The sequence below is a fragment of the Periplaneta americana genome, chromosome 9 (assembly GCF_040183065.1).
Source record: "Periplaneta americana isolate PAMFEO1 chromosome 9, P.americana_PAMFEO1_priV1, whole genome shotgun sequence".
Lineage (NCBI taxonomy): Eukaryota > Metazoa > Arthropoda > Insecta > Blattodea > Blattidae > Periplaneta > Periplaneta americana.
Window position 1 is genome coordinate 88,469,626 of NC_091125.1, and position 14,176 is coordinate 88,483,801.

A 14,176-nucleotide genomic window follows, 5' to 3' on the forward strand; every position below is an offset into this window, starting at 1 on the left:
AAAGGTTTGTGGAAACGGACTTATGTCACTTTTACCAAGCACTGCAGAATTATCAAAAAAGGTTTGTGGAAACTGACTTATGTCACTTTTCCCAAGTACTGCAGAATTATCAAAAAAGGTTTGTGGAAACTGACTTATGTCACTTTTACCAAGCACTGCAGAATTATCAAAAAAGGTTTGTGGAAACGGACTTATGTCACTTTTCCCAAGTACTGCAGAATTATCAAAAAAGGTTTGTGGAAACTGACTTATGTCACTTTTACCAAGCACTGCAGAATTATCAAAAAAGGTTTGTGGAAACGGACTTATGTCACTTTTACCAAGCACTGCAGAATTATCAAAAAAGGTTTGTGGAAACGGACTTATGTCACTTTTCCCAAGTACTGCAGAATTATCAAAAAAGGTTTGTGGAAACTGACTTATGTCACTTTTCCCAAGCACTGCAGAATTATCAAAAAAGGTTTGAGGAAACTGACTTATGTCACTTTTCCCAAGCACTGCAGAATTATCAAAAAAGGTTTGAGGAAACTGACTTATGTCACTTTTCCCAAGCACTGCAGAATTATCAAAAAAGGTTTGTGGAAACTGACTTATGTCACTTTTACCAAGCACTGCAGAATTATCAAAAAAGGTTTGTGGAAACGGACTTATGTCACTTTTACCAAGCACTGCAGAATTATCAAAAAAGGTTTGTGGAAACGGACTTATGTCACTTTTCCCAAGTACTGCAGAATTATCAAAAAAGGTTTGTGGAAACTGACTTATGTCACTTTTCCCAAGTACTGCAGAATTATCAAAAAAGGTTTGTGGAAACTGACTTATGTCACTTTTCCCAAGCACTGCAGAATTATCAAAAAAGGTTTGTGGAAACTGACTTATGTCACTTTTCCCAAGCACTGCAGAATTATCAAAAAAGGTTTGAGGAAACTGACTTATGTCACTTTTCCCAAGCACTGCAGAATTATCAAAAAAGGTTTGAGGAAACTGACTTATGTCACTTTTCCCAAGCACTGCAGAATTATCAAAAAAGGTTTGTGGAAACGGACTTATGTCACTTTTCCCAAGCACTGCAGAATTATCAAAAAAGGTTTGTGGAAACGGACTTATGTCACTTTTACCAAGCACTGCAGAATTATCAAAAAAGGTTTGAGGAAACTGACTTATGTCACTTTTCCCAAGCACTGCAGAATTATCAAAAAAGGTTTGAGGAAACTGACTTATGTCACTTTTCCCAAGCACTGCAGAATTATCAAAAAAGGTTTGTGGAAACTGACTTATGTCACTTTTCCCAAGCACTGCAGAATTATCAAAAAAGGTTTGTGGAAACGGACTTATGTCACTTTTACCAAGCACTGCAGAATTATCAAAAAAGGTTTGAGGAAACTGACTTATGTCACTTTTTCCAAGCACTGCAGAATTATCAAAAAAGGTTTGTGGAAACTGACTTATGTCACTTTTCCCAAGTACTGCAGAATTATCAAAAAAGGTTTGTGGAAACGGACTTATGTCACTTTTACCAAGCACTGCAGAATTATCAAAACAGGTTTGAGGAAACTGACTTATGTCACTTTTCCCAAGCACTGCAGAATTATCAAAAAAGGTTTGAGGAAACTGACTTATGTCACTTTTCCCAAGCACTGCAGAATTATCAAAAAAGGTTTGTGGAAACTGACTTATGTCACTTTTCCCAAGCACTGCAGAATTATCAAAAAAGGTTTGAGGAAACTGACTTATGTCACTTTTACCAAGCACTGCAGAATTATCAAAAAAGGTTTGAGGAAACTGACTTATGTCACTTTTTCCAAGCACTGCAGAATTATCAAAAAAGGTTTGTGGAAACTGACTTATGTCACTTTTCCCAAGTACTGCAGAATTATCAAAAAAGGTTTGTGGAAACGGACTTATGTCACTTTTACCAAGCACTGCAGAATTATCAAAAAAGGTTTGTGGAAACTGACTTATGTCACTTTTACCAAGCACTGCAGAATTATCAAAAAAGGTTTGTGGAAACTGACTTATGTCACTTTTCCCAAGTACTGCAGAATTATCAAAAAAGGTTTGTGGAAACTGACTTATGTCACTTTTCCCAAGCACTGCAGAATTATCAAAAAAGGTTTGTGGAAACTGACTTATGTCACTTTTCCCAAGCACTGCAGAATTATCAAAAAAGGTTTGTGGAAACTGACTTATGTCACTTTTACCAAGCACTGCAGAATTATCAAAAAAGGTTTGTGGAAACTGACTTATGTCACTTTTCCCAAGTACTGCAGAATTATCAAAAAAGGTTTGTGGAAACGGACTTATGTCACTTTTACCAAGCACTGCAGAATTATCAAAACAGGTTTGAGGAAACTGACTTATGTCACTTTTCCCAAGCACTGCAGAATTATCAAAAAAGGTTTGAGGAAACTGACTTATGTCACTTTTCCCAAGCACTGCAGAATTATCAAAAAAGGTTTGAGGAAACTGACTTATGTCACTTTTCCCAAGCACTGCAGAATTATCAAAAAAGGTTTGAGGAAACTGACTTATGTCACTTTTCCCAAGCACTGCAGAATTATCAAAAAAGGTTTGTGGAAACTGACTTATGTCACTTTTCCCAAGCACTGCAGAATTATCAAAAAAGGTTTGTGGAAACTGACTTATGTCACTTTTCCCAAGCACTGCAGAATTATCAAAAAAGGTTTGAGGAAACTGACTTATGTCACTTTTCCCAAGCACTGCAGAATTATCAAAAAAGGTTTGTGGAAACTGACTTATGTCACTTTTACCAAGCACTGCAGAATTATCAAAAAAGGTTTGTGGAAACTGACTTATGTCACTTATACCAAGCACTGCAGAATTATCAAAAAAGGTTTGTGGAAACTGACTTATGTCACTTTTCCCAAGTACTGCAGAATTATCAAAAAAGGTTTGTGGAAACTGACTTATGTCACTTTTACCAAGCACTGCAGAATTATCAAAAAAGGTTTGAGGAAACTGACTTATGTCACTTTTCCCAAGCACTGCAGAATTGTTACGAGATATTACCAAAGCAGATGAGAGCACAATGATACGCACTAAAACAATAATAATAATAATAATAATAATAATAATAATAATAATAATAATAATAATAATAAATTCATTATTATATATTAATGCTTGATTGATTAATCTAATATTGAAATTCATATTGTCTGGGAACATGAAATTCATTGGTTTGACCTAACCTAAAAATGTATTTTGTCTGACCACATGGAATAATGTATATGTAGTCCGAAAACTGAATACCACTTTAAAATGTATGTTGTTTATTAATTATATATTACTGTATCATTTATTAATATTAATATTACTCATTACATTCAAATTTCAAGTAACACCAGCTAGTAACTTTCGTTTCATGAATGTTACCAGCTTCTTGAAAGGCAAACAATGCTGTCGACATAACAGAAAGTAACTGTCATATATAGATATATATATATATATATATATATATATATATATATATATATATATGTCATATACATAGTAATATATATATTTGTCAGTACCGAAATTCTAAACAAAGTTGGCAAAAGAAAATCCCCCTCCCCATTACTACATAAGCTAATGGTTCCTAGTTATGAGGTTTTATCCTTATGGTATAAAGTAAAGAGACTCGGATTATGAAAGGTGATCGATTATGTGGAAGAAATGAAGAACTGTTATAATAGAGCCCGGATGTTTGGCAAAATGCCTTTTCTTACTGGGTGGAAGTAAATTATTATTTGCATAGATATAAATGTTATTTGGAGTAAACCAAAGTGATACGGCCAATTTTTATTTTGACTATTTTGTCTTTTAAGATGTTTCTTACTAATAAATGCCTTTTTTTGTCATTTTAAAGCAATATTTCTTGTTTATTTGGAATTTTATAATTAATTTTAATGTGAATGAAATTTAAATATATGAAACAATGAGTAACTTCACTAACAATAGTAAATAAAATTAATTTATTTCGGTGCTTAATCTGCTAATAATCATGTTTAATACTACTGGTGTAATACATATGAGTAATGATCGACAATTCACAGTTACAGATATAACATTGTCATGGCTTCAGGATACCAACAATGAGTTTTATAATTTTAAATATATGTAGCTCGTTCTCATAGAAGTTGTCACGTAGCATTTTCAAATTGTTTGAGTTCATATTTTCAAATCTTACTTTTTCAATTTTGTGCTACACGTGTTTATTATTGTAGAAGAAAGAAATTTGAGTGAGAAACAGTCAGTTATTGTCGGGTGACAGAAGATAATAGGTATAAGATCGGTTAGCTATAATACCTAAATTTAGTAAACCATTACAAAGTAAACTTTATGCTTACGTTAGTGAATTTGGTGCTCATGTGTTTTCAACCAATGGAACAGTTTTGTTAGCCTGTGTAAGGCTTGTGAAAAGACAGTTAATCACGAAAAAAAGTTTTTTATAAGTCAATATGTCTCACCTACTAAGTAAATATGTGAGTTATGTTGATATAATTTAAATTTATTTCTAAATAAATTATGCCTTTTTAAAATTTATAATGCCTTTTTCAAAGATTGTTATGACTTTTTATTGCCTGTCTATTTTAACTGTTATAAATCCTAAACATCCGGGCTCTAGTTATGAGATAGCAATTTTTTTCATGTTAGATTAAGAACTTGCCAATACCATCCCGTACATATCCAATTCAAAATAATACAGTACACTGTTTCTGTAGCACAGTGTAATATCCATACAGAATTATATTTATGCAATTGTTAATAGCGGTAATACACTAAACAAATATTTGTGAATTTATGAAAACATTGTGACTGTATTCCACCATGCCCTCAAACATCAATAAAATTGCATTGCTATAGCCCGTTGATTAGCTTAGAAATTATTCCGATCTTCTTGTAAGAAGGACTGTCACAGCTAATGTGACACTCGTTTATATTTTCAACATAAACGTGATTGTTGCAGTTACTTGGCAACAGACATTTCATTTGCACTGCCATATGGCGCCAAAACAATTGCAACTTAGGGTTATGCGTTGATGTATGTTGGGTAATTTTTCAGCTGTTGAGCTTTGAACACGTGCGGAGCTAGTGTAGCAAACAAACGATGCGCATTTGTTTCGATTTGATTATTGTGTGTGCCAGTGCAATTAATTTACAGATCGACTTCACGCATTAATACATAATGCAGATTGAATTTACATTGAATTGTGGTGGTCGGGCTTTGTGCTGCACCAATAAATATCACGGCCCATATGATACTCGTGCTTGTTGCAGAATAGAAATGAGACACGGCATACAACCGTAATGACGCGAAACTAATGTGAACTTCTCAAGCATCGGAGACTAGCTATACCAGTATTCATCCATAGCACACACAGTAAACATCATACTCGCAATCATATTAAACTGATAATTGTTTATGTTTTTAATATGTAATCAACTAAATATGAGGATCTCTTAGAACCTACGTGTAACAGTACAGAAAACAAAAATAATTGAAGACCTCCTTCTAATAAGGGTGTAACCAACAAATCTTTATTACACGTTTCAGGAAAAAAATGACTTCAGGGACACATTTCGTTTGGCATATATTTACTAGCAGAACCATTTGATTAATCAAAGATAAAAGATTATTCAGCTGTTGGATACATTAATTTATTGTTATAAATAAATGCTTCAAAATTACTTTTTCCACCGAAATCACATATTTCATTAATTTGATGTTACACCCTTATTCGAGGGAGGTCTTCAATATTATAGGCTACTTGCTTTCAGATTTAATGTATTATTATTGTTATTATTATTAATTTATTAATTAATCATATTTATTTTCATTTTATTTATGCGTTTGATACATGATCCGTTAGATGCCTTGAATAATATTCTAAATTAAAATTGACGGGGAATTTACGTAAGCTCCAAGTCTGTTGGCCACTTGTCTCGCTCCAATTTGAAATATAAAACATAAAGCAATGAAACATTAGATATTCAGAAAACAGGTGGCTGATTGCTTGATCACTCTGTCGCGTGGGCGTTTAATCGGGTTGTTAATGAATCAATTCTCGTTTGATCGTCCAGTCGGTTCGTTGATCAATCAGTCAAGCTATCGATCTTTTGGTCGGTCCGTGATTGCTTACTTTGCTAATTAATCGATCAGTTGCTTGATTGAAAAACCTATAGATCGTTAGTCGATTAGTCTATTGATTGGCTAGTTAATTGATCTGTTTATTTAGTAGGTCGGTAGTCGGTCGATTGATTGATTGATTGGTTTGTTGATTTATAGGTTGGCATACAGATTGGACACATCAACAAAAATAAAAACCACAAATAAACTATTAATTTCCCTCAACATAAATAATATTTGTAGAAAATTTATACATAAAGATTCAAAATCCACTGTAATTAGTCGTTCGATCGATTTGTTGATCTATCCGATGATTGGTTGGTTATTTCGTTTGTTGGTCGACTGGCTGATCTTACCGGTATGTTAGTTGGTTGTTCAGTAGATAAGTAATTCGGTTGATTTGGTTAGATTGGTTGGGTTGCTTTGGTCGGTTTGGTTGATTAGGTTAGGTTACGTTAGCTTAGCCGGTCATTTCGTTGGTTGTTGAGAATTGGTGGGCCTGTTAGTTTATTTGACTGATCGGCAAATAGGTATTTTGATTGATTGGTTTTCGGTCGGTTGGTTGGTTAGCTAGTTGGTCGATTGGTTGTTGGATTGGTTGATTAGTTGATTGGTCTTTCGGTTCGTTATTTGGTTGGTTCGTAGGTAGGTTGGTCGGTTGATTGGTCCATTGTCGGTTGGTCTGTTAAGTGGTTGGTTGATGGGTGTGTTAATTGGTTGATCTGTTAGTTTGTTATTTGGTTCGTCGGGAGGTAGGTTGGTTGTTACTTTGTTGGTAACTGGTTGGTCGATTGGTTGGTTTCTTGGTTTGCTATTGGGTTAGTATTTAGGTAGATCAGTTACTTTGTTGATAAGTGGGTCAGGTGAAAGGTTGGCAGAAGGATTGGTCGGTTGATTCGTTGGATGATTTGTTGGTTGATTAGTTGATCAATCAATCGTTTGATTGGTTTCTTATTTATTTGATTGGTCAATTGCTTGATCTGTTAGTTTTTTACTTGGTTGGTCGGTATATAGATCGGTTGGTTAGTTTATTGGTTATTGATTGGTCAGTTATTGTGTTGGTTGCTCGATTGGCTGACTGTTCATTTGTAGGTAGGTTGGTTAATTGGTTGGTCGGTCGGTTTGTTTATTCGATTCGCCGATTGGTCTGTAAGTGGGTAGACAGATATGTCGATCTATTAGTAGTTTGTTGATCGGTAGATAGCTCAATCGATTGTTAGGCCTAGTTGTCTAGTCGGTAGATCTGTAGGTTTATTCGTTAGTCAGCCCTTTTATTAATCTTAAATTGGTTGATTGATTAGTCGGTCTGTTGGTTGATCGATCGATTGGCAGATTGTCGATTGATCAGCATATTGGTAGATCGGGCTGTTTGTCGGTCGTTGGTCGCATGCATACTCTGTGGATCTTTTGGTTGGTTAGTGGATCAGTCAGCCTGTTATCCTGTAAGCTCGTCACTTGTTTACGCTTCTTATCCCTCACCCCGCATCGATGTGGGGGTTATCTAGCGGGGCGGAAATGACGGCTCATTAGGCTCTGGTCACGTGGGCGACGAGGCAGCCATCTGTCGCCCGGAGCTACCAACTAAAACTAACGGGTCCCTGGGGAAGGAGTGGCGGCAAATTGCATGTGTAGGGGCCCTGATTTATCGGCAGGGGGCGGCAGGGCTTTATCAGATTTTTCCCTCCCCCTCATGTATGTTGTGCCCCGGTCTTTGATGAACTGAGGTCAACCCGGTCCTCCAGCAGCGCCGGGTACACGGCTTGCAGATGAATGATGGCGGTGGTGACGGTGATGATTTTGTTTCGTTTTAATAGTACTGACGAAAAATGGCATGACCCGCAATACTGACCAACCTGAAGCTGCAAGAAGAATGGGAAACGTAGCCAGGACCAGAAACAAAGTGGAGCCTACTCCAAATGGTACCTCTGATTGAGGTTCTGGCTGATGCATACATCTATTATATCAGGCAGTGCATCTCACTTGACGGTGTGTGTCAGAGGAAGAACAATTATTGTTTGTAACTTATACATCTGAAGTTTGAATAGTAATATCTTACTAGTCAGCGACGTATGCAAAGGAGGGGGAACGGTACTGGACACCCTATCCCATTATCTCCTGGCTTAGTTGCCTCATAAGTGATGACTTTTGGTGTCACTTATGAGACTCAAACCTGTCTTCGGGCAGCTGACTAAACGACAACTCCAAGTGGAGAAGAATGTTAAAACTTGAAGAATGCAAAGTGAGGAAGTGAGGGGAATAGAGAAAGAAAACACATAAAAAGTAATATGTAATGGGAAGAAAAATTTAGAAAATGAATAGAGTAAGAACAGATGGTAGGAAGATCAGAAAAGGTGTAAATGATTTAAGGAGGCAAGAATGGGAAAAGATAACCATAATTATGACGAAAGAAATAAATAGTGTAAAACAGAAAACAAGAAGGCAAAGATAACTATCAGAATTCATATGCAAAGCAAAAGAACAAGCAAACAGTCAGGGAAATATCATGGAAAAGAAAGCGGGAAGAAATAAAAGAAAAGTTCGGGAGAAAGTAAGAAAAGGACACAGAAAAACATATCTAAAAGAATGTACGAAAGAAGTATGTACTGATTGGTCTGATCGATGGATGGATGGATGGATGGATAAAGAAAGAAGTAAGAAAATAGAATTAGATGATTGAAATAACGTACATATTTAAAAAAGACAGCTTAGAGTGACAAAGGATTTATGAAATCTTTTGGATAGTGTGAAACGCCTTTACTTTTGATATGTAGTCTACCTAATTTTTTAGTTTAGGTGGGGAGTATATGAGTGGGGGACGAAGTATATGATTATGTCTCGTGACCAGAATATTGTACGAAATAGAAATATAAAAATTGGAGATTTATCCTTCGAAAAGGTGGGAAAATTCAAATATCTTGGAGCAACAGTAACAAATATAAATGACACTCAGGAGGAAATTAAACGCAGAATAAATATGGGAAATGCCTGTTATTATTCGGTTGAGAAGCTTTTGTCATCTAGTCTGCTGTCAAAAAATCTGAAAGTTAGAATTTATAAAACAGCTATATTACCGGTTGTTCTATATGGTTGTGAAGCTTGGACTCTCACTTTGAGAGAAGAACAGAGATTAAGGGTGTTTGAGAATAAGGTTCTTAGGAAAATATTTGGGGCTAAGAGGGATGAAGTTACAGGAGAATGGAGACAGTTACACAATGCAGAGCTGCACGCATTGCATCCATCACCTGACATAATTAGGAACATTAAATCCAGACGTTTGAGATAGGCAGGGCATGTAGCACGTATGGGCGAATCCAGAAATGCATATAGAGTGTTAGTTGGGAGGCCGGAGGGAAAAAGACCTTTGGGGAGGCCGAGACGTAGATAGGAAGATAATATTAAAATGGATTTGAGGGAGGTGGGATATGATGGTAGAGACTGGATTAATCTTGCAAATCAATATTTCAGGTATAACTCCCTGTAAAGTTGATTTGAATAATTTCGAGGAAAAAATTGTTCCGGAGCCGGGTATCGAACCCGGGACCTTTGGTTTGACGTACCAACGCTCTACCACTGAGCTACCCGGGAACTCTAACCGACACCGATCCAATTTTTCCCTCTATATCCACAGACCTCAAAGTGGGCTGACAACCGTCAAGCAACCAACTTCGAGTGCACACTAACTCCGTGTGACTTAAATTGTGGTTTTCTGTTAACGAACAGTGACGTGTATTATGCAAATCAATATTTCAGGTATAACTCCCTGTAAAGTTGATTTGAATAATTTCGAGGAAAAAATTGTTCCGGAGCCGGGTATCGAACCCGGGACCTTTAGTTTGACGTACCAACGCTCTACCACTGAGCTAACCGGGAACTCTAACCGACACCGATCCAATTTTTCCCTCTATTGTTAATCTTGCTCAGGATAGGGATCAATGGCGGGCTTATGTGAGGGCGGCAATGAACCTTCGGGTTCCTTAAAAGCCAATAAGTAAGTAAGTAAGGTGGGGAGAAAAGTTCGGGGCAGAAGAAGATATCAGATGAAAAACAACATTAAGATACATCCATCATATGTGGAGACTAATACAAAGGCGGAAAATAGAAAAGATTAGGGAATACTGGGTTTACAGTGAAAGACCTGTGCTTGGGCAAAATGAATGAATGAACGAATGAATGAATTTAAGGATTAAATAAATACTATCACATGCGGATGAGTACACCCTATCCAATAATGGGGAGAGACTGGCAATAGACGACGAACGGCGGTACCGCCATGAAGTGAAAATGAATGTATCACCCAGGAAAGTTGTGCGTATGACCTGTCGTTATGATTATTATTATGATAGGAAAGGGAAATAGGAGATGAAATTATTAAAAGGTAAGGATCGTGCATCCTAATAACGGACTTTGGGTCTGTGAGTTAGAATGTGTGTGAGCTCCAATCTTGTTGGCCACTTGTCTCACTCCGTTTTTCACGTTCCGTTGACGGAGCTTACGACAGTTTTGAAGACAGAGTCGAAAATGGATGTAACCTAATAGCTACCACATTAGAGGAAGAAGTGTCGCAAAACAACACGAGTGAACAACAGTAGAAAAGGACGGCCGAAGATATTAAAATCTTGGGCAGATCGAGTGGTAAGAAAAGACGTCGCTATCCTCGCTAGGCGCGTGACATTTGAGTAAGCTCGCCCAGAAATACCCAAACTGATAAGTGAAAATCAAGACTCCGGTTTGTGAGGGCCTTAATTTGGAAAATACCGAAATTTGATTGAACTATGTTAGTCAGCGCCCCTTTTCTTTTATAGCTCATCTAGACATTTGTCATAGTTCCCTAGAAAATCACAGGCAGGGTGAGTGGGAAACCTCATTTAATCAAGGAAGCAACGAGGGAGAAAGGAGAGAAAATAAGGTATAACAGCAACAAGGAAACCCTTGCCTGGCCACCTAGATCACCCGACTTGATGTCTATTGACCTCTTTGTGGGGCTTTATGACGAATGTTGTGTACCAACGTGGTACAGTTGACATTTTGGAAAACTGAGACAACACCTTATAGGGGAAAGTAGCCTAAATCGTACCGGAGCCGAAATCGTACCACTATTAATATTGAGGAAAGTATTGCATGCAGGGACCATCTGGGGAGTTTTCATGAAATACAAATAGAAACTGTCACTTGTTCAGTTTCCCGCCTTTCACCCAAGACGACAGCTATAATAAATTGTAATTAATAGTAAGCCTGATTCCTCACATAAGATTTTGTTACTCTTTCGTAAGCTTTTATTGAAACATTGAGTTGATTTAATGCATGTATTTTATTACACCTAACATATAAGATTGTTTGCATTATTTAAACGTTAAAAATAGTCACTGTAACAGCTTTGTTTAGGTTATAATCTGAGTAGTTTGCTTGGAGTGCTAGTTTCCTAAATCGTACCTTTAAAAGGTTGCTCATATCGTACCAGTACGATTTTGGCAACACCTGCTAAGTCTCAAGCATTGTGCGTGAGACAAGGATTTGAGACTGACCTCACGCTCACACGTATGCGGGCTAAAATCTCACGCATTTGTGGATTTAAAAAATTTAAAACAAGACACTATCCCTGCAGATGTATGGGAAAGTGCTGAAGTCTCAGATGAGGTGCAAATAAATCGGTACATTTACCGAATGGATATAATTTGGGCATATTTATCTCTGATGAAACTACCAAATGGAGAAGTAAGGTACAAGAAGCTATCTAAGATTGCAAAATTGGTTTTGATAATTCCATATTCTAATGCTGACGAAGAACGTGTTTTTTCTATGTTAAGGAAAAATAAAACCGCTTTTAAACCTTTATTAAACGTGGATTGTACGTTATCATCTGTCTTGATCATGAAAATGGCCATCCCTGAGCTATACCACACATTCGAACCACCAAAAGAAGTGATGGCTAATGCTAAGAAAGCAACGCATCAGTGTAATGAAACACATTACAATAAAGAGTGAGATTTGTATCGTTTAAAATTAAGTGCAACATTTGGAATAGGTCTATATTAACTTATTTTGTGCTGTGTTGTTTTCCACAAATATGATGAATATTACATAAAAAATAATTTGCATTACAAAAAAATTGTGATTTACTATTAATTAATTATGACATAAATGGATATATAAAAGAAATTTGTTGTCTTACTCATTTTCCTTGAATTTCACTCTTCCTGACCAGTGATCTCACTCAGTTACCATGGGGACCCTTGGGAGTTCTGGATAATGGGCAAATGAGAATACGGAAAATGGGAACCAAGTGATTTACTTAAGACACTGGATGAATTTCGAGTCGGAGCAGTGGGATTGAATGAATTTTGCCTTTAAGTACGAAATTACAAAACAGACTTTCAACGACATTTGATGGGCAATGTGAAGAGAGGTCTGGAACGTCCTGAAAATGGATTCGTCAACGAGAGGAATACAGCTTTTCCAGTGGAAACAGAAGAGGAATTGGCTCAGCATATTCTTTCTGTACTTACTACAACAGACGTAAGGAAGCTTGCCTCTGTTGTAGTTCTTATTTTGAAAATTGTATGTATATTATACAAATGGGTACGATTTAAGCAACCTCTAGGTGCGATTTAGGAAACTGGGCGCATAAATCGTGCCGCTCGCAGAGTTTTAAATAATGCCTTTTAAAAATATATGATAATTATTAAAAAATTCTGAAAAAAATATATATATTTTGTGTCCCATGGTACTGTCCGAATATCTAACAATATATGCAATTAAAATTCCTTCCAATTTCGAAGTAAATGAAGAAAGATTGAAAAGTGGTACGATATAGGCAACCTTCCCCTAAATGCAGGTGCGCTAATCACTTCACAGATGTTATGCAACACTAGGCAGAAGGTTGAGTACCTTTTGGATGTCTTCAGGGTAGCTCGAGGCGCACACATCGAGTTGCACTGACCATTCTCCGAAACTCGGACAGTTTTTACATCAAGTTGTACAAAAAGTTATGTTATAAAACCATTATTTATACTTTAAATTAGCACTTATTTCTCGATCCCTCTAAGAGGGACACGGTGTATTTATGTAGATCTACTATTGGCAACACTGACTGTTATCTTCACTACCTAATCACGGAAGTAATAATTAATGAAGCCACATTTACACGAACAAATTGTCGATCACTATCGATTAGTAGGATTCAGGAATCTTTGAACGAGTTACGTCAGAACGTTTTAATTTTTCTCGAATATAGATGTTTCACGTCAAAATGATGTAGAAAGAGTGTAAAAAGGATTTGCTAAAGAGGATGAGAAAGAAGAAAATTGAGGGAAAAAATAATCAGAAAGAAATTTTAATACATCAAGATATAAAATAGTTGAGCGATAAATACAGAAATTGCGTTAAAGAAATAGAGGGAAGGAAGGAAATAAACAATGAAATGAAGGTAGGATAACAAAATATTAATATGCACTTAATGAATTTAATCAATAAATAAGCAAGCAGAGAAGGGAAATTGTAGGTTATGAAACAACATAAGGACTGAAAAAAAAAATTAAGAAATTATTAAGGAATGCAATAACAAAAGAAGACAAATGAGAAAGACCAGCAAGAAAGCAAAAATCGGGAAAGAATCAGAGAAGGAGAAGACTGGCAGACAGTGGAGAGAGTATGCAGGAATTACCCGACAAGCAGCGAGTGATTCGTCCGGGTGAGGGTTGTTTTCGCAGCGGGGTGACTCGGGGCACGCGACTCTGCAGGCGCATCCATCACCCCTAAGATAAGGGTCGCACGCGCCGGCCTGTACCAATACAGGGTGGAGGGCTTATCAAGCTCTTTTCGAATTAACCAGTGGCCCGCGACCCTGCCTTCATTACGACATTCTTACACCACGCATCTCTCTGTAACAGTGACCTAAAGGGCTTGCACGAAGAGACGTAATTCAGAAGTGTCTGTCAGCAGCTACGTTAAGATTTCATGAACAAACATTGAGGTGTGTAATGTATACGCACTTCTTGTTAAACGCTGTGCACATTAAAATTGTTATTATTATTATTATTATTATTA

At 36.7% G+C, this 14,176-nt stretch overlaps 1 non-coding gene across 1 annotated transcript; it reads right to left on the reverse strand.

Annotated features, from left to right (window-relative positions):
* Positions 1-9,646: 9,646 nt before the first annotated feature.
* TRNAD-GUC (transfer RNA aspartic acid (anticodon GUC)) lies at positions 9,647-9,718 on the reverse strand. Its single transcript has one exon. It is a non-coding gene; the product is annotated as a tRNA-Asp (tRNA).
* Positions 9,719-14,176: the final 4,458 nt, after the last annotated feature.